Here is a 19,793-nt window from a genome sequence, read left to right on the forward strand (position 1 = left end):
ATATACCACACACAGACACACACCCATTCCACCCCCACACACCAAACACAGACTCCTACACACATATACCACACACAGACACACATCCATTCCACCCCCACACACACAGACACCCACACACATATACCACACACAGACTCACACCCATTCCACCCCCACACACACCAAACACAGACTCCCTCACACACCAAACACACATATATCACACACAGACACCCACACACATATACCACACACAGACACACACCCATTCCACCCCCACACACACAGACACCCACACACATATACCACACACAGACTCACACCCATTCCACCCCCACACACACCAAACACAGACTCCTACACACACCAAACACACATATACCACACACAGACACACATCCATTCCACCCCCACACACACAGACACCCACACACATATACCACACACAGACTCACACCCATTCCACCCCCACACACACCAAACACAGACTCCCTCACACACCAAACACACATATATCACACACAGACACCCACACACATATACCACACACAGACTCACACCCATTCCACCCCCACACACACCAAACACAGACTCCCTCACACACCAAACACACATATACCACACACAGACACTCACCCATTCCACCCCCACACACACAGACACCCACACACATATACCACACACAGACACTCACCCATTCCACCCCCACACACACACACACCCACTGTACCCCGCACACACACCAAACAGATACCCACACAAACCCCACAAACACACACTCTAACCCCCCTCCCCCCCCCCCACACACACACATACACCAAACACAAATATACACCCACCACCACCCACACAGGCAGAAACACGCACACACATCTACACCCACAAACGTCCTGCTAATATTATGAATACCTGCCCAGTGCCAATTGTCCGCTTTTGGGAGTTTTCAACACGTCTGCGAATCTCTGACATTCTCTTTACAAAGTTTGAAAATGAATTTAAATATAAATAGTCCCCGTTAACAAGCAGTCTGAGAAGTCTACAAAGAGAATAATTCGTGCTGGGTTAAACGGTGCCGGATGCCAACAGTCCCGTCTTTATTTCCGGAGGTGGGGGTGGGGAGGGGTGAGGGGTGCAGGGCAATGGAAAGCCGGGTCACAGCGTCGTTAGTTTAATAATGTGTAACGAGCCGACCATTTGATTAACATGTAGCCAGGCAGAATCTTTTAATTCGGTTATTGTGCGTAAATAAAAACAAATCAGTGATTATATTTACATAATCAGACAGTGGCTCGCTTGACGCGTAAGGATTTTTAAAAATGCAGATGTAAATCGCAATGAACAGAAAATGCTCAGCAAGTCAAACAGGGTTTGTGAGAAAAATAAACAGGGGTAAGATTTCAGGTCGAAGGCCTTTAGTCAGAGGGAGCCGGTTCGAGCTACGAAGAGCGATCGCATCATTAAGTTCGGTTTACGTGCGGGGAAAGTTTTTCAATGGAAAACAATCGGAACTGATGTTTTTTTCGAAAGGTGTTCCGGGTTTCTCGTACAACCTGTCCTCTAAATAAATACTTTTGAAGGGAGGAAATTATTACCTAAAATTCACCGCCACAATAATCTACACCACACATAACCTTGCAAAACATCCAATGCTGGGAATGCAGCCCATTACAGCCGACGCTTTGAACGACAGATGTGAAGACTTTATTATAGGCCACGGGATCGAGGTCACCATCGACCTGTAAATACATGCCGCATTCATTTCTTCCCATCCCCCAGCCTCTCCTTTCAAACTATCTAGCTTCAAAACCGTGGCGAGTCCAACGAGATGAAGGAAAAAGCGGAGGAGTCTGGGATTCAATTTCCATTGCAGAATTGCATCGCTCCATCAAGGTTCAGTGAGTTTTGGCCCGATTCCAACCTCTGCAAAAAAAAACCCAGACAGAGGAAGGAGGGAGGGAAGGAGGGGGTGGTGAAGGCAAAGGGTGACTATCTGAAACAGCCGAAGCGGATCTCACACGGGCAGAACAATCTGCACCAAGGTTGTTTGTCAAAAGCGGCTGGATTCGAACTGGTCTACTAACACTTGGGCGGGCGGTAATGTTGCGCGAAATGCGACACGATACGGACTGTTTTCTTAAGCTTCTTTGCGCTCTTTCAGTCCTCCGATACTTTTGTTTGGTAAAGGTAAAGCCCACTTTTTGTCAAGTTCGCTGTTGAATTGATTAGAGAACGGAATGCCCTCTAGGATTCGCCTCCAACCAACGCGCATAATTGGGGTTCTTTCCGGCAGCCTTGATAGAAAGGAGCGCCCGTGGAAACAGAAACAGTCCGGCCGTCCCCGAGAAATGCAGACTCGCTACTCACTGGGGCACATGCGCTTTAGTTCGAGGCTTGTAGAAGGCAGAAAAAGGAGATTAAAAAAAAATCACTGCGACGATTACATGGAACAACTTGTTCCTGATATTTTTTAATATTGTTTGACTTTCCCTGCCAAACTATAGGAGCAGAGCAGCGATAACCTCGGAGAAATGGAGCTGAAAACAGACGGGTGAGCATGTGGCTCGTGATGGCCTTGAGGGCTTTTTGCCCTCTGACTCGCCATCCCCCACCCCCCTTAATTGGAGGCCCCGGGCCCTCTGGTGTCGCTTCCAGTCGAGGCACGAAAAATCAATGGAAACGCCAGCTCGTGGTCACTTGCTCCCCGGGGAGGGCCGGACTCTCAAACCCGCTCGCTGAACAACGTACTCTTGAAGTGACCGACCCGCTGATCTGACTTAAAATCGTCTAATGGAGCAATTTGTTTGGATTCCGTAAAAAATAATGAAAAGGCCTTTTTTAATAACGAACTTTTCCGAAACTCCATTTCCTTTGCAAAACAATGAAATAGGCTAATAGTTAAACGATTTTTAGCATAAACTAAATCCCTCTGTAGGTTGATTTTGAGAGACGCGAAGAAATTTGGATACTCGAATCAGGAATTGCATCTTGTCGAGATGAAATGATATTTACTGCGTAAATGCCCCCGTATGAATCAGACCGAGGTTTCACTGGGTCTAGCCGATCTCTTTAAAGCGTTTCCACATTTAATGTGCGATTGGACCAACCTGACTTCAATGAGTGTCTTTATTTCCCATCAAAAGAAGGGCAAACAAACAAGGAGAGAAATCGCAGGCTGTCACAGGCTGGTAACTGGGACCCCTATTGTTTCCCCTAGAACATCGCAAATGAAATGAATTGCAAACAAACCCCCCTCCTGGCCGACTGCGGCTTTAGGCCGGGTTGTAATTCGGAATAATTGGAATCAGCCCCCCTGTCATGCCTGCTTCAAATTATTCGCGGATGGGCTTGTTGCTAAATCAAGAAAACAAATCAGAGGGTCAAAAAAAATACCAGTCGCTTCTTTATGTGAAGCTGTTGTCCCTGGATTATTAAAGCTGCCTTGTCACCGACGGTGCAATCGAGAGGAACAAGTTGAATTAAATATCCGTGCCAGACCGTGAATAGCCAAACATTGATCTGAAAAGATGCCTGCGTTTCTCCTATAATGTTTCTGAATTGTTTAAGTTACAGAACGCAATCTCCTTACCGTGCTATTTCCTGGTGTCAGCACATAGCTGGTCTGCTCATTTCAGGTGTATGGAATTGACTTGAAACTGACATACTACCCGAGACTTCACATTACACACAAATTTCTTTCCAGTTCCTGAACGCTGCACTGATTCCCAGGGTTTCCTCGCTGTAACTCTCCTTGTCCAGCAACAACGTCTCACATTCAACTATGAACCAAGAGTACTCCATTGATCTCCAATTGGTTAAATTAGTTCGATAAATAAGTAATCTCAACATTTTCGATGGAAACCCACGCGGCTTTCTGCATTGACCAAAGCATCTACGCGGTTTCATTTTTTTTTAAATGGAAATCGCCACACAAGATTACATTTCCACCATGAACCGACCCACATATATTTTTTAAAATGTACTAACTGACCAGAGTGTGGTGGGGGGGGGGGGGAATTCAATTGTACGTACCCGCTTTAAGAGGGGGGTGGGTGGGTGGGGGGAACGACTCTTCACCGCAATGCTGAGTGCTGTGTGAATGTGCCTTTCGAAATCTCGGCAGCTGTTCACCCCGTCTCAGAGCCCTCCCTCCGGAAAACAGGGATCGGAAGGGTCGAGGACACGATTTTGCACCGTCATATATCTCTTCTTTTATTATTAACCGATTCGGCGATTTATAGATTTCCCGGATTCCTGCTTAGTGTTGGCGAGACAACATTTTAACGTCGCGGAAACTCATTTACCGTAACAAAGATCTCGACTTCTTTTGTTTGTTGGAGTGAGGAGGAGGGGGTGGGGTAGAGAAAATAGGTGATTGCTTTCATTGTCTACAAGCGTCCAAACTGCAGTGGTCAGTTTAAATATGACCTTTTCTTTCCAGCTATATTCCAAATACCTTATAAGCAAATTCTTTCAATGTTACCAGCTAGTTGTTTTTCAGCTTGATCGAATCATTGCAATGGAGAATTTGCTGAGATGTTTCTCAAGGGCATTCCGGAGATTTATATTTCAATCACAACGTGAAGACCCGAGCAAGACAGATCAAGCTAATCTCACCCAGCCCTCTCGTACCCTGTTATTTATTTGCAAGCAGGTAAGTAATCTTTCTTGGGAAATTGGAAGGGCAATTGCGAGAAGGTTTTTTTTAAAATTTTCGCTTTCCTTTTTACAAGAAGGGGAACGTGGAGGAAAATTAAACAACTTTAATGCGATCGGAATATACAATGTATGCTTTTTTTTATAACCCGTCAACTAATCGATCAGCCTGTCCGCATTAAAGATACAGATGGGACTCGTTTAATATTTTACCTCATCTCATTCTGGGTTTCTACGCGCCGTCTCAAACACATTGATAGATAACATTATATTGTCTTTTCTCCATCTTTTCCCCATTCAGCTCCTTTGGAGCTGTAGCCTTGTTCTTCGGTATCTCCTCACTCTCTATTTAACCCCACCCCCACCCCCTCAACAATTTACGGAACAGCAGATTTAGTGAAGGAAGAAGTCGCCCACAGCTATATATATCTAAAAGCTGATTGACAATGACGTCTGGGGAATTAGGAATAGAGTTGCGTTTGGCATTTTGTTAATCAGCCCGATGGAGCGTACAGACAGATGAGATGAGAGAGGAGGCAGAGCTGCTTGTCCTCCGGGGAGCCTGCAAGGAAAGGTGGGGAAATGTAGATCTAGATTCCGTCGGAGACGCTCTCTCTCTCGTTTTACACACACACACCCGAGTTACCGGTTCCTCAGCGTCGAATAAAAGCCGCATCGAGATACGCCGCGCACTCTTTAATCTTGCACAAGCAGACGTGGCTTCCTCCATCTTTTCCCTCTGACTTCCTCAAGGCAATGGCAGAAACGCGTAAAAGTTGGAAAATAGGGCTGAAAATGCGGTTCTGGTGAACAATTAGTGAAATAATTAAAATAAAAAAATGCCTAGCGCCAACATTTTAATCAAATAAAGTCAGGGGCGGCTGGACTGCAGAAGGGATTCGCTGAGTAGCCGACACGTGGAATTAAGACCTTTGTATATTTCCCTAATTTTAATTGTAACGGTTACATCCTATTTTTTCACTTACAGCAAATAATGATCATGGAAGTTGTCCCTGTTTGAATGCAGTTGACGCTTTCCATTTCTACAAGTAAGGATTAAACCAGTCCTCTCTCTCTCTCTCTCTCTCTCTAGGTTCCAAACTATCGAGAAAAGTGCGATGAGATTGCGGGCTGAAGAATTCACGTTGGCCAAAATAAAAGCGTGAACTTTTTGTTTTTATTGTTAAAGTACAAGACAAAAAGCGGTGACGAGCTGAATGTTTGAGCCGCCATTCATTCGGCTCGTTATTCGATTGCAGTACAAGCTGAACAAATAAGACTCAGCTCATTAAAAGGTAGGCGCAATGAAAGGACTCTAAGATTGAAAGATGTGTGTGACTATTGTGTGTTTGTGTGATAGACGAAGAAGGATATCAAGAGATCGGAAATAAAAGCTTTAAAAAAGAACTAAGGCAGAGATCACTATTCAAGCCAGAACCTGATACATAACATTAATAATATATAATTTTGTATAGAAAGTCGGTCTAACTCACAAATCAAGCGAAGGGTACATGAAATATAGATTAGTTCCTGGTAAAACGAGTGAAGGGACGATGCTGACTTCAAATAAAAGATGGAAATAAAATATTGGCCCATTCTTAGTTTTCAGAGAATTTCTGGGTATAAATGGCCTCAATAATTTCAGCACGAAATTTGACTGATAGCATTACAGATAACACTCGAATGTTGTTCGCTTGTCCGAAGGCCAATAGAATTGCTATTCAGCTCCAGGTCGTGTACAGTGTAATAAATGACACCAATCCTTTTTAAAAAAGAACATTGCAGGGTGAGTTTATTCCGGTGTACTGCAATCATTGCTGGCAGTAATTCATTCATTCAGTGCAGGTACGTGAAGCTCTCCTTTTCTATTTATCCCATGTCCCCTCATTCAAAGAATCGCTTTTAGCTCCCTGTTTACTGTAACCCCCCCCCCCCTCCAAATATGTCTTGTCTCTCTGGCCTCCTTCAATATCCCAAACTGCAATTTCGCTGATTCTTGCATTTGCTATATGCAGTACAGCCAACCACTGCATCATGGATAGCAAACGTGTCTGAGAAAACACTATTGTACAAATATCCATGTTCAATGTTTATTACATTGAACTTTTTTTTCTTTCCGTGTAAATCAGTATCTATTAAATAGATATTACCGACGGTAATTGGTCAGGTTTTTTTTAATTGGCTCTCCATAAATCGTTGTTCCCATTGCTATCCATGTATCTGATCTACTGTACTTATTTTTAATGTAGTCGGCTTCTTATTCTTCTATTTGTGTGACATCATGTAATAACAGTCTTTTCCTGGCACACATCCTAATCTGTCCAAATTCGGACATGGTGCATTCATTCACTCTTACTCTACTTTGTATGGAAAACTCCACTTTCTCTCTTGTAACCCTTAAAAACGATGGCCACCAGATGTAAGGTTCAGATGTAACGTTTATATCTCAAATGACCTTCATTAAAGTCTAAATTTTAAAAAAAAAGAACTATTGCTTTAGTCGACTTGAAAACAGTTAAGATTGTCTGTTTTTCGCGTCAAGCGTGTCCAGGGCACAGAGTCGCAGCATTAACCCATCCTAGCAATGCATGCCGGCTCTGCGGTTCAGCCGCTTCTATTGAAACACACTTTATTGTGATTTAACAGCAAACCCCGAGAACGGAAAGTTTAGTGGTTTTTCACTGTGAAACATCCCCTCTTTCCTCCTAGAACTGAGCACACAGCTTTGTGGCGACGGACAAGGTATGAAAGCATCTCATGCTTGATAAAGAAGCAAATACCTTCGCCAGAAATACATGATCCTTAAAATCTTCATGGTTAGGCACCCAGAAGTGAATACAAAAAAATGAATATAATGAAAATGAAGGTCTCTCAATTTGTCAAGATTTAGGACAAACTAGCATATATGCCAAATGGCATAAAGGATAAAATGTATACCCCCGCTATCCTTCGGGTATAAATGGACAGACCAGGATTGATAAAGGATGGAAGAGTGATTAAAAGGCGAACGAATAGCCCGTTAAATGATGAACATACTGTGCATGAGTGTTGAGGGAGAGAGTGAGAATGAAGTATGACAATTTCAGTAGTAAACACAAATGAGGGGAATTCATCTCTGGTTTTCAATATGTGTGAACAGGAAGTTCAAGTTAAATTTGGAGCCTTTGTTATTGCATTTGACCTTCATTTCATGCAGTCGGCAAGAACTTGATGCTGACTGCTGTGTTTCGATCGGGTCTGCACAGGCTCCACGAAACAGACCCGCTCCCTAAATGAATGCAGTCCTGTATAATTAAATAATTGACCGCTCCCCGGAGGAGCCCTTCGTCGCATCTGTCCCTCGCTCCACAGAGTATCCCAGACAATGCAGAGATTGGAGGGGGCCGGTTGTTCCAAATGCATCTTGAGCAACGGCCTATATGAAATACGTTTAATAAAATATACATTGAGATAGAAATATTTAAATAACAGACTCTTGAATGCTATTAATGTATTTTTTTAAAAAAAAGTCATGCTAGCCTAACATATTCTTTTAAAAGTGAGTTGAATGTTATACAGTAAGAGGGAGGTGGGTCTCAGTAGTCTACACAACCCTAGGATCACTTGGCTGATTCTGAATTAAAACCTATTTTGAAGACAGTGGAATGAATATTTTAACTATAAAGGCAAGCTGGCAGGCAGTACACGTTTTGATGGTTTCGTTACAACGCAGTATTTGACGGCACCAAACAATTGTTAGAAAGTTTAAGTTTTTTTTCAGTGCAAACTGTACTAAAGTCTTAGGGAGGATTCCAGTGCTGAGATTTTGCATGCACACTTCTGCGTTGCTGGAGAATTTTCAAAAGGAGCACAAATAAAAAAAAAGGGTTTTTTTAAAACTGAATTAGTCTTATTTTGCTTCCCAGTCAACAAATAAATCGTAGTATTTAAACCTCTACTTTTTTCTGTTTGAATGGGATCCACACTCAGTATCAGAACTGAGTGATTTGTCACCGAAGAGTGAAGAGAAGCAAACTTTTTGGAAAAATCTGTACGCTCGCTGCTACAAATGCGCAATCCACATACCTTGCTGTGTACCTCTTGAGATCAACCCAATCTAGTAACATCAAGCAACACGTAATACTAATGAATATCGGAGCGAGGGAGACGAGGACTCCTTCAGACCATTGATAGCCAGTTCGGTTCATTTCAGATAGTTACAACCTTGAAAAAGTTGCGCGAAAATAAACGTTATAAGATAACGTGAGCTCTAGTAACAGAAAGGGTAGAAAATTTGGGTTTAATTTTGACAAACAAGTTTAATGTGAATTTTACACTTGGGTTTAACTTTGACAAACAAGGAGTTTAATGTGAATTTTACACTTGGGTTTAACTTTGACAAACAAGGAGTTTAATGTGAATTTTACACTTGGGTTTAACTTTGACAAACAAGGAGTTTAATGTGAATTTTACACTTGACATGATTGTTGAGCGCCGATTTGAATAGTAAAACTGTAACATGAATTCTAACCAACAGCGGGAATGAACTGGGCCTTTGTTTTCGCTTAAAAGTTTGCCCAATTTCTCCCCCAACTCAACTGCCGCAAGGCCGACAGGTAAAGGGGATGACTGTGCAACAGTAATGCAGCTCCACGCCCTCGGGGTGACCCGGGCTATGAGAAGCGGGATCTTTTCAGGAACCCGCTTCCACTGGAAATGGAAGGGTACCAGTTTTGCCCACCCCCACCCCATCAATGCCGGAGCCAACGACAAAGACATTGGCTTGGAATTACAAATAAAATAGTGGCCCGCCAGACCCTAATGCGCCATCGTAGTTGGCTTAAAACCTTCATTCACTCAAAGCGTCAGAAAGAAAGGAATCCGTTCTGCACTGGTTCGGTCCAGGTTTGACAGGAGCGAAATTAGCCACCACACGCCTAACCTTCTCTTCCCTCCCTCACGCCACCTACAAGCACAAGACACTCAAGAAAACAAAAGGAGAATGGGCAGACGAGTTTGTGCCTGGAATAATTCTATTCGGATTAACTGAAAGGAAAACTCGGAGTGGGGAAATCAGGCTCTTGTGGAGGGGTGAATAAATATTAAAATTGAACTATAATTCCTTTTACCATCCATTCCATTCAACTCCCCCCCCAAAAATCATAGCATGAATCCAGAAATAGCATATCATATTAAACTGTGTTCAGACCAATGCAGTGGCCAGGTAACCAGTGAGAGCTGGGTCTGACGAAAAGTCAACGCTGCTAAGTATTCTGAGCATTTCGGATTTTACGTTCATCTGCTGCGGCGAACTTGCTGCAGACACACCGGAGAATAAGTTGCCTGTTATTCGCGCATCTCTGCTCTCCTCCCCGAGCCGGACTTTTGTTGTGGGCCGGCGGAAGATCCCATAGCGGAACATCTACGGCAAGGATAAAAGAATCAGAGTTGTTTGGTTTAAATTATTAGTTTAACTTAATGCTGAAAATCAGGCAAAACCAACTTTTCCCAGGGTGCGTGTTTGTGGGGAAGGGGTAGATTTAATAAATGGGGTCCACTGATCGAGGCAGGTACAATAACAAATCAATGACTTCATTGAAAATGAGGTGTCCTGCCGTCTCTGTTGCGCCGTCTGCAATACATTTGGAAATACTGCCTGGATCAAAATCTATCAACAAACATGTATTTTTGTAACTGATTTTTCCTGGGTATGTAAAACAAAGCAACCATGGTCTCTCTTTTTGATTAAACCGAAATTGTGATGAAGTGCAAAGAGTTAACCGCCTTCATAACAGTGTCTTTAAGGCTTCTCTGCTGGTTTAGCAAGTCACTTGAGCCATCTGACTGGGTGGAGTCGTGTCGGCAGCGCTTAATCCTCTACGGTCTGCTGGTCGCTGGCTGAAGCCCAGGGAGCTGGCCGCGGTTCATGGTGTGCGCTCGCCGCTGGAGCTCGAGAGCTGACAGCCCTAGGCTCCGTTTGGACGGGAAAGATGGAGTTACCGAAAGATTCGCTGGTGGTTGAGGGGGACTTCACCCCTCCCTCTCCTTAGCACCGGAGAGGGTGCAGAGGAGATTCTCCCGGATGGGGTTAGGGGATGCCTTATGGAGGCGAGTGGGTAGGGGTAGATAGGAGAAATGTGGGAAAACTAGAGAGAGAAGAGGCTTCGAGGGAGTAAAGTCCTGGAATGGGTGGTGGAGCACATTTAAGGAGTATCTGGATGAGCCCAAATCAGAACTGAATTGGCATATGTGGGTACTCGATGGCAAGATGGGCCGAAGGGCCTGTTTCTGTGCTGTCTGACTAAATCCACCACACGGGAGTTAAAACGCTGAACCAACTCCAATGTTCTACCCGTGAATGAACATTTTGTGGCAAGTGTCCTCTTCAGCGGAGGCGTATTGGATAAAGCAAAACTCAAAGGTGGTTACATTATTGATCGCCGATCATCATTCTCCCAGACGATAGACTCATTGTCACATCCAACTAGTGCCCAGCTCCCACCATGAGGTCGGTTCACTTGCCTTGACTTTGAATGAATGATACTAATGTTAAAGCGGAGGAGCGGGGACTCGCCCGCAGGTTCAAGAGAGAAAAGCGGTTTGAGAAATTGGTGTCCGCACACTGACAGCTCCACTGGACCGGAGTCAGTACACGCACACGGGTCAGAGGAAGCACGAAGAGTTAAAAGATAATAGAGTTCCCGACCTTCTCTTGAACTAAAGCGATTGAAGTGAGATCGCCAGTGTGACACAGTGGGCGAGAATGGAGCTCAGCCCTGGTCTTTCCAACCATGTTGGGCAGAGTTATTCAATCCCCCCACTCCCCTCCATCACAATACGACTGCAGCACATAAATGTGGGTTAAAAAAAAGTTTGCTTTTTTTTCTTTCCACGCACATTTCGAAAAAAAAACTACATTCTGCTCGAAAACAGGACGGGTGGAAATGATTTAATTGCCTTTATGTAAAAGAGCAAAGCAGTCAATAAAAGGAGGGGGGGGGGGGAAGAGCTATTCAGCATTTTTTATGCAAGGGCAGTAATGTATAAACAAAATGGTTGTGTTGAACAGGCTGGGGGAGGTGATTGAAGGGGTCCCCCGAGGGATGTGAATGTCATAGGATCTTGCAATATCACTTACGTGAAATTTAATATGAGCCAATACTTCACCATCCAAATGGGATTTAGCTTATGAAAGCGGGGTCTGTGTACAATACCAGCCAACCCTGTTATGTGCGTGGATGGTTTGATTGCACTTCTGTCGTCGCTGGAAGGAGGTTTCTCTGCACTGAGAGTTATTTAGAATCAGCCAAATTAACCCATAGTGCATAGAAAGTCATTTGCAGTTAACAGCAAGGAGACATCGCAATCATACAACATCAGCAAAATTGAATTTCTATAAAGTTGTCACACTGCTCACTAGAAAGTTAAATTTTAAACCTCCGAAGGACAGTACAGGGGTCACAATCTTCCTTAAAATTCAGGTTTTAGAACATCTTAACACTGCATAGGTTCTGCACACCAGAAAGTTAACTGAGATCTTACTGAGGAGGCCTGGTAAAAGGCACACGGAGAGGTTCAAATAGATTTCTAATGTATTTTAATAGGTTGGGAAAAGGAAAGCAGACAACCAGAGCCTGAGGATAAACAAAAACATCAGGAAAAAATGAAAGTCAAATCTTGGAAAGGGAATTGAAACACCCCAATGAGATGGCAAGAGGTTAGTCCTTGGATGTGCATATTTAAGTGTGGTTTGCTAGCCTTTTCTAAATATATTTGACAATGAGGGAAGAGCAGTTAGTTATGCACTGCATTCTATGCATTCCCTCATATATACTTTGTATTTATTCCTCAGTGTGGTCACCTTCTCTACATGTATCTTTCTTAACATTTTTTTTGGTTTTGTGTTGATTCTTTTGATATACTCATACACACTCTAGGGTCTTTCATAAAGCAAAAAAATCCTAACGCAAAGGCAGAGATTCTTCGCCCTCACGTCGGAAAACTTACCTTCATGAATGCTCCCTGATCAGCTCCAAGGAGCCGACTCCAATCCCTCTCTCAGGTAGTGTCAGAGACGGAGTGGAGCGCTCCGCCACGCATAATGAATATACTGCCATTGCCAGTGGCTGCTAGGAGCAGCTGATAACATCGGGCGACATCGTCAGCCCGTGACCCATCTCACTTTCCTCTCTCCCACTCACTTATCCCTCTCCCTCCATGACCCTCTCATGGCAGGGGCAGCCAGTAGGGACCATCAGGGCAGCAGGACAGTCTGAAAGAAACTGCAGTGCATGTGACAGCCTGCCTCTGGCACCTCACAGGACTGCTTTGGCTTTCAGGGTTGCTCGTTGGTGCCAGCAGCTCCATACGTAGCAAAGCAATGACCATCTACCCTACCCATAATCCCCCATGCAGCTACAACCATTCTTGGAAATGTCTCCTGAATGCCACATCAATGCCCCTGCCACCTCCAGGCTGAAAGGGGACATCGGAGCAGGCTTTTCTGGGTCTTCATGAAAAGGTAAGAAATAACTTTTCATCATGCGGGAGCCGAGTATGAAAAGGCCTTCTGATTCTCTTTGGATTCCTGAATGCATTAGATGCAAATTGTACAGAGCATAACAGGTTAAATGCCCTGACACTATATTGTTTCAATAATGTTAAACAAAGTTGAGCTAAAAACTTTTAATTGAACAAATGCAGAACAGATAACGAGCGATATCCCCTCATTATTTCAAGGTTAAAGTGCATAAAAAATTGTGAGCCATGGATTTAGATTCTTGTAGAAGAAATAATTGTTATAGCATTAATCCACTGTGAGACCAATGCTTGTGGAGGCCTCAGACCTGTTAACATAAGAGAAAGACAAAAAGCAATAGACACACACACACACACACATGAATTTTACTGTCCTGTTCAGTAAAACTGAGAGAACAAAGTGTCTCAGAACATCAGTAAGGTTATGTGTAAACGTAACCGAGGTGCTTTGAATTAATAAACCACAAGATATTAAAATATTTACACTGTGCTGAAAAGGAACTGTATTTTCAAGGCTCCTTTCACAACTTTAGGACATCTCAAAGTAATTTAAATTTAATGATGTATTTCTGAAATGTATTATTCCCTGTTATGCAAAACACAACAGGCAATTTGAACTCAGCAAATCAGACAACTTGTTTCTTTTTCCTCTTATGGAGATCCTCTGGGCTGAGATGACTTGCTTCCACTCCAATTCCTCGTGTTGTGAGGTTGCTAAAGAGGCTGATGAGCCACAGACAGGGCAGACGATGCTCAATGAGGTTTGTTGGTAAGCAGTATGGGAGGCGACACACTCTCTGCCAATTTCACTGAACTTCTACAAGGGTGTTGAGGTATTAAGCATTTTCCAGAATGTTCCTTCTCCATTTTGATCGGTTTTCAGCTAAAAAGTTCCATCACTTGGCGAGGAGGTTAAATCTTTTCGAGGAGGCTCTGAGAAAATTCTTGAAACAATATCTTTGATCTCCTGATCATCTACTAGATTACGTCTGTTTGGTACTATCCCTTGAATAATAAATCATGGTCAGGCCACTGGGAAAACTCTCTTGCTGCTTTCTGTGTGATGCCATAGGTTCTTCTAAAATTAATCTTAATTCCAGTTAATCAAAGAACAGAACTGAAAACAAGCAGCCTTTTGATGGAAGTGGATGTAAAGTATCAGTTGTGCAACTGGAGTCGGAGTGATTTTCTAATCCTACCGATGACAACATTTTTTTTAAAAACTGCCTTCAAATTTGGAAACTGCCATGGCAGAATTGGAACTCAGATTACAAATCCCAAACTCTCAATTGTTATTCCGGCAACAGCAGTACTTCACTAGTTTGCCCCTGCACTTCATGGATGTTAGTGAGTGACAGGGGACCTTGATTTGACATTTCAGCTGAAGGACAGCACCTCTGATAAAGCTATATTTCCTCATTACTGATCTGAAGTGTGAGCCTAAATTACATAGTTAAATCTCTGGAGTGAGGGCTGAATCTATGACCTTCTGAATCTGAGGCAAGAGAACCAGCATCGAGCCAAAGCAGATACTTGAGAAGTGTAATCAATGAATAGAAAATAGGTTGGAGTTTTGGAATTCTGTGATGTCAAGGCAATAGTCATACAAAATAGCAGGGTCGTGTATACAGTAATAGATATATTTCAACGATTCAGATGATGTCACGATGTTTGAGAAGAAAACCTGAGTGGTTTTGTTGGAGTCAATAACAGATTTGATTACAGGCTCAAATTTAATTGATTATTTATTATGCACAGTAGGTATTTTATTCATGTACAATATAAAATATACCAGTTAGGCAGCCCTACTTTTTTCAGTAATGTTATTTATGCTGAAACTCTGCAAGATAAATAAATTGATGGGTGTGTTTGGTGTGGGTGGCTGTCATTTTAATGTGTGCTTTCAGCACGAGGAGGAGATAGAGATGCCTTTCCTTTAGTCAACAATTGTATGAAAAAGAGATGTGAACCCAGCTTTTGAATGTCTTTTGATTCATTTTCACAAGTCTCCTTAACTTTCTTTGATGCCCAATGAGCTTCAGCCATCCATTGCCAACCAGTCCAGGCTTCTGACCTTTCACAGAGTATTTCACCAAAGGTGATATCAGTCCTGATATCAGTCCTTGAGCACAAATCCAAGGCGAAAACTGGAGTGCAGCAGCGAGGGAGTTCTGCACTGCTGGTCGCACCACGTTTCCAATCATAGAAAATTACAGCACAGAACCAAGCCATTTAACTCACTGTGTCCATTCCCCTCTTGGTTGGTAGCCTTGTACATGATGGCACAACAACTTTTTGTGCATTTTTGGTACATGCAATGTGTTGATGACTCCCTCAGTGTTTTGGATAGCATGTTTCAGGACCCTATCATTAATTGGTGAAAAACCTTTCCTTATCCTGATCATTTCCCAAATCCTCTACCAAGAGCCATAAATCCATAGTTATTACCAGACTGCCATGTGAAAGATAAAAGCTCCTCTGATTCGACATCGGGATCTTCCATAATCTTATACAATTTGACCACTCTGCCTTTCGTCTTAAAGAAAACAAATTCAGCCTTGCCTTTCTCTTCTTATAACTTACCATTTCCATCTATGTCTCTTCTGCACTTTCTTGGTGCCACAACATCCCTCCAGGTTCTTGAAGTTGGGGGGAGGGGGTAGATGAGCATGGTGGTTAATGAAACAAAGATGATTTCTCCCTTTATTGTCCAAGGTATACAATAGAATAGTTATGCTGGAAATGTATAAAACACCTGTTAGTGTAATGTGTACAGTTTGAGCCACAGAAAGGATGTGATCGCCTTTAAGTGCAGAGGAGACTTTACTGGGAAGCTACCTACGATGTAGAAATTTAGTTTTGAGGAAACATTAACAAGCTGGAGTTGCTTTCTTTGGGACAGATGTTCCTCTCTTACTTAAATTTGCCACTATCTGACAATTTATTACACATTTCCTTGGTTTGTTTGCTCTCCCCATATGTATTACCTCATTTTTTGTTTACACCACTTTTCCTCACTAATGACGTTACAGCTGACTTTTGTATAATTTGCCAAGTTCCAAATTATACCTGATGTTGAGATGTCAAATTACAGCCCTGTTTGATGTTTCAATTTGACACGGTTGATCCCATTTTGATATCCAGAGGAAGAATAGGATTCTTTCAACTTCTATTACTCGAACAATAACATGGTCATTAAAACAGGGATATTTGTGGATTCTTCCTCATTTGTAATAATGAATATTGTACTGACTTGGGAGCTTTTGAGGTTGTGTTACGTTCTGTAGAAGTGCAAGTCAATCTTTTGTGGACCAACGTCTTCAGGGATGAATCCTGAACAAAAGAACATATTCAGGAGAAGGAACTCTGGGCAACATTTACTTGCTCTAAGTTTAGAGTCGTTTAGGCCAATTTGAGCCTCTGTGATAATAAATTTAGTGCCAGGTTGAAACCTGGTGAAATTTGAACTGGTGAATTGGTGAACTTTGTGCAAAGTGTGGAATGTGTGATAGAGAGTCAGGAGCACATTTCACATTCCCTGCTTTTTATTTCTATTAATTTCAATAATACTCAGGAGAGATGTGCAACTATCACTCTTTTCACACTGTCACACAAAGATTTAACCCGAAGGGTGTGACAGTCTGATAATTTTTAGTTTATGTACAGCAAACTAGCAGATGGCAGTCTTGCAGCATGACATTAATAGAAAGGTATTAAAAATTGCCAGTGACATATTTACTGCAACATTACAAATAAATAATCTACAGTTGATTACAAAGAAATTCCATGCCTGTATTTGATTACAAGCAGGTTTCACTGATGGGGAAATGGCACCGTTGAATGATTAATTTCAAATTTCCAGGCCATCGGCAAAGCAGTCAGTGGAATCATGACCAGATCAGAATTTGAAAATTACTCTCTTTAAAAATTACAGTCTCTGAATTGTCCACATAACAATAACATTATTACTGCAATCATTCCATCTGCGTCCCCTAAATACACCAACGTTAACACAAAAAATTACATATTACAAAATTATATTATACAGAAAGAGTGGTCATCCACCTATCTGTGTTTTTTTTTGGGGGGGGGGAATCCATTAATCTGTGGCAGAAGACTGAATGCTGGATCCTTTGTTAACTACTAAGAGTTGACCCATAATGTCTAAACAATAGATTTTTTTTCTGAATAAAACATTCGATTGATTTTAAAGTACAGCAAAATTACTTCAAAAATACAGTAATATCAATTTTGGTAAATTAACTATGGAGAAACCTTGCTGAATATTTTTTTTCTGGTGGAGAAAAAGCAATAAACATTTAGAAATATGAAAAATGATTCTGTCTTGCACTCCCCTTGGTTTTAATAGAACATTAACAGATGTGTTATTAAACTATATCCTGTTACCAACCCTCATAAAGTTCAATAAATACCAAGGCTGCAACACAATTAATTATTTTTGAAAGGTTATGAATTCCACATATATTACAATGGACTTGGATACGTTTACATGTTCAGACTTGACCATTTAATCATTTTCCTCTTTAACAGGTTACACCCAAGTTTATGAGGGAATAAAAAGCATCCAGTGAAGAGTGATAGAGAGAGAGGGGGGGGGGGGGGGAAATTCATCTTTCATTGTTCAGAATGCTGAGAATCACACAAGTATTGGGTTTCTTCGTTACTTCTTTTTAAAGTGTTGTGAGATGTTTTGATTTTCAGACTCAAACCTTTTCCCTTTATTTTGTTAATTTTGTTGAGCCCCGATACTCCATAGCAATAGGCACTTTCAAATTGCAGCACCTGGGTAGGCCTCCTGGGACTCAGGTGAGATGACTTGGTCATGTGTGCCACCTACACCTTTCAAATAGCAGCTGAACCTACCTGTTTAATCGCCAACCCGGCAATTTAAGGGGGCTCCCGCCCCTGAGATGACATGGTGAGTGATGCCACTGGGAATCCCCTGTTCCCTGTGTTCTTTCCGTTCCCTTTCTTTTTAAAGTACCAGTGTAACTGGGTGAGCCATTTTCCATTTCAAACAGGCAGAGGAGGTCACCCAGGTAAGTTTTACTGAGTTCCCTGACCATCTCCGAGAGAGGTCTGGGACCTGGGTAGATTTTGACCGGACTTGCCATGTTCAGCCCTTTCAAATAGCTCTGCCGTCAACCTAGTAAATTGCCTGGTTAGCTCCATTTTACGAGGCAATTTGAAAGGGAACTCATCTCAAAATATCCTGAAGGAATTTTCACTCACAGCATTTAAGACAGGAATAAGGTGGAAATGTAGTTTGTAATGTTTATGTTTGGATTTTTATGTCCTTTTTCATTTTCCTTATAGTCTGTCACCATATCCTCCCAGTCTAGAGTGCAACAAAACAGGTCATTTCACTTGCTCAGTTCTTTGCTGATACAAAAGACATGGAGGAGGACAGGCCAAGGCACTACATACAGTATTGGTATCTGCCCTTGAAGGGTGAAATCGCTAATTGCCACATATTGAAAACCAAGATCTCTTTGTAACCCATTGGATAGATTCAAGCATGAGGCATTGCCGGGAAGATATGGTAACATATTGGTGATGTAAATGGAAAGTGATCCAGAGATCTGAATCCTACTGTAACTGCTGGTTAATTTAAATTCAATTAATCAAAATAAAATCTGGAGTAGTAAACTGCTTTTGGTGATGGTGACCATAAAAAACCACTGAGTTGTTGTAAAAACCCATCTGATTCACTCATGTTCTTTTGGGATGGTAATCGGCAGTCTTACTTGTCTGGCTTATATGTGAATCCAGAGCCAGTAATATGACTGACTGTTTCTTCACCTGCCCCGGAAGTAACCAAGAAAGTCACTCATTTGAAGGGAAGCCAGAGAAGAACGAGCGGCAAATGCCGTCCACAGTCTATGACTGACTTATAAAAAGAACAAGTCCAATCCTTGCGGAATCATAAATAATTTATCTTGGATGAACTGTTGTGCTTAACACAGTAAGAGATGCTAACGAGCAGTTCATTTTGTAACTTTCTTGCACCCACAGTCATTATTCCTTTGGATACTGTACTGAGAGTGCATGGGCAGCTTTCTCTAAGCCAATTTCTCTTGAAATCAACATCAAGACAGTACCAATGTTGCATTTGCATTCCTTTCCAAGATAGACTTTAAAATGAGAATACTAATTTAGGCTTCTCATTGAAAAAGAGTAGCTTAGTTTTGGACTGGATAGAAATTGCCTGAAGTCAAGAAGATATTTATGTAATCAGCTATACTGCTAAAATAGTAATTTATTTCGTAGAATTCTTGACTTTAATTGACCTAGTGGCAAGTTAAAGTTCCACTCCAGCTCCTTAAGTGAATAATTCAGACTGACAGTGCAGGGCTGAGGGAGTGATGCAGTGGAGGATGATGCTGCCTTTCAGATGCGATGTTAACCCAAAGTCTCATTTATTCACTCAGTTGAGCATAAAATAAATTGTGGGATTGTTAAAAAAAGGAGTGGGACATCTCCAGGTAAACTGGTAAATATTTATCCTTCAACCAGTTCAACAGTAGCAGATTATCTGGCCACGCTGCAATATGGAGGAGCCTGTAAATTAGGCGCCACGTTTCCCTACATTGCGATAGTGACTGCACGTCAAAAAGATA

The 19,793-nt window shown here is 42.1% G+C and overlaps 1 long non-coding RNA gene across 3 annotated transcripts; it reads left to right on the forward strand.

Moving 5' to 3' along the window:
* The first annotated feature begins 4,051 nt into the window (after window positions 1–4,051).
* Window positions 4,052–18,822, forward strand: LOC138746721 (uncharacterized). 3 transcript variants are annotated; one of them, XR_011347060.1, is made up of 6 exons: window positions 4,052–4,633; window positions 5,729–5,930; window positions 12,219–12,331; window positions 13,030–13,135; window positions 13,812–13,921; window positions 18,490–18,822. It is a non-coding gene; the product is annotated as an uncharacterized lncRNA (long non-coding RNA). The 3 variants fall into 3 exon arrangements; XR_011347059.1 differs by lacking the exon at window positions 13,030–13,135; XR_011347061.1 differs by lacking the exon at window positions 13,030–13,135 and having other exon boundaries at window positions 13,812–13,913.
* Window positions 18,823–19,793: the final 971 nt, after the last annotated feature.

This window comes from Narcine bancroftii, chromosome 12 (assembly GCF_036971445.1).
Source record: "Narcine bancroftii isolate sNarBan1 chromosome 12, sNarBan1.hap1, whole genome shotgun sequence".
In the NCBI taxonomy this organism is placed as follows: Eukaryota; Metazoa; Chordata; class Chondrichthyes; order Torpediniformes; family Narcinidae; genus Narcine; species Narcine bancroftii.